The following is a 2,089-nucleotide window of genomic DNA, read 5'->3' as shown; positions in this document are numbered from 1 at the left end:
ACTATAACGTGGTTGAAACCTATGGTTTTTTCAGTGAATTTCTAAGGTTTTTTAAATGCTAATTCCTAACTATAACGGGGCTGAAACCTATGTTTTTTTTCAGTGAATATACATATACACATACACATATACATACATTATACACCGGAGGTTGCCACTGTGCAGTTAGAGTTAGGACCTAACTACCATAGGAAACATGGACATAGGCTATACACCAGCCCAATATATACATTACAAGTGAAAAAAAACGTTTTTTGGACAAAGTAGTCCGTTGTGGGCGTTGGCGTTCTGCTGTAAAGCAATGCTTGTGAAAAGCGTTCTGTGTGAGAATAGCGTTCTGACACGTCTTGAAGTGGGCGTGTCATTTAGCATTGTTGTGGGCGTGTGCCTTCAGAGACGCCGGAAGCATTGCGGAGAGGGGGAATAGCGTCCTTGGAGTTGTGGCGTTTGGCAGTGACGCTATGTAGGGCGTCTAAGTGCACCAAGCAAGTCTTTCAGGTGTGCGTCAACCTACTAAGGCACACGCTCTCAGAGTGCATGCCAGGACTGATCAGGGGCGTCAGCAGGAGCAGACACACACGTTCGCATTCTGCAGAAAGGACAACAAACCGCAGAGCACATGCTCACCTTCCGCGCAACAGAAAGAGGGGTTCTGAGCAGCCGCACAGGCAAGTCGCATGAATTAATAAATGACCTATGCCATGAACTTTTAACAGGGGCATCGGCAGGAGCGGACACACACGTTCGCATTCTGCGGAAAGGACAACAAACCGCAGAGCACGTGCTCACCTTCCTTCAACAGAAAGAGGGGTTCTGAGCAGCCGCACAGGCAAGTCGCATGAAACAATAAATGTACTATGCCATGAACTTTTAAAAAAACTTTGCCTTGCCTATTCTAACCATTTAAGACATTCTTTTTCGTACCCGGACAACGTCGGGACGGTCTGCTAGTATACATATATGTATTCACAAAAAAACCCCATAGGTTTACAGGGACAGTATAGTTGGAAATTAGCATTTAAAAAATCACAGGTTTCAGGGATGTTATAGTTAGTTGGACATTTCACTCGTACAAAACCAGAGAAATTCAGCCTTTATATTTAGTTGAGCTAACTATAAGTCATGCCCCCGCAATCTCCTTTCCGGCTGGCGAGCCTCAGAATAATCCAGGATGGGTGCCTACAAATATATGCAGGAGCTATGGAGGAAGAAGCAGTTGGACGTCATGCTGTTCCTCCTGCGTCCTGGCAGTATTGCCAGCTGTCTGTTCTCCACCGGGCACCCTGTCCCACCCGCCCAGGCAAGGCTCGTAGGGCAGGTTACAAGGCCAAACAGGGTTATGTGATCTATCGTGTTCGCCGTGGTGACCGTAAACGTCCTGTCCCCAAAGGAGCTTCCTATGGCAAACCTGTGCACCATGGTGTTAACCAGATCAAGTTTGCCCGCTGCCTTCAGTCTGTTGCTGAGGACCGTGCTCGTCGCCATTGTAGAGATCTCAGAGTGCCGAGCTCATACTGGGTCAGAGAAAACTCCACCTACAAGTTCTTCGAAGTGGTTCTGATTGATACCTTCCAGAGAGCCATCAGACGCAACCCAGAGATTCAATGGATCACCAAAACAGTCCACAAGCACAGGGAGATGCGTGGGCTGACTTCAGCTGGCAAAAAGAGCTGTGGCTTGGGCAAGGGACATAAGTTCCACCTCACGTCGTGCTGCCTGGAGGAGACGCAACACCCTTTAGCTCCATTGTTACCGTTAAACCCTATTGTGCTTGTAGCTTGTAAAGATATTTTAAATAAAATTGGTTTTGAAAGAAAAAAAAAACATGCCCCCGCAATGCACTGCTGATGACATCACATATTACATCACTCATGACATGGTCAGTGACATCACTCATGACATCACTGATGACATCTCAAATGACATCACTCATGACAAGCCGGCATCTCGCTGGAGGCTCGCCCCCTCCCTGCACCACTCTGCAAACACGCATTCTAAGTTGGGGAATTTAGTCCCCTTGAATCCTGAGAGTGCCTGGGGGCCAACTAGCCCACCAGGTACCTCCAGTAAGCCCCACACAGTGGGATTG

At 47.7% G+C, this 2,089-nt stretch overlaps 1 pseudogene; it reads left to right on the top strand.

The window, feature by feature from the left end:
• The first annotated feature begins 1,157 nt into the window (after positions 1-1,157).
• On the top strand, positions 1,158-1,759 carry LOC147701578 (large ribosomal subunit protein eL15 pseudogene; annotated as a pseudogene).
• Positions 1,760-2,089: the final 330 nt, after the last annotated feature.

This window comes from Lissotriton vulgaris, chromosome 7 (assembly GCF_964263255.1).
Source record: "Lissotriton vulgaris chromosome 7, aLisVul1.2, whole genome shotgun sequence".
In the NCBI taxonomy this organism is placed as follows: Eukaryota; Metazoa; Chordata; class Amphibia; order Caudata; family Salamandridae; genus Lissotriton; species Lissotriton vulgaris.
The sequence above is the reverse complement of the archived record's forward strand: the minus strand, read 5'-3'. Positions and strand labels throughout refer to the sequence as shown.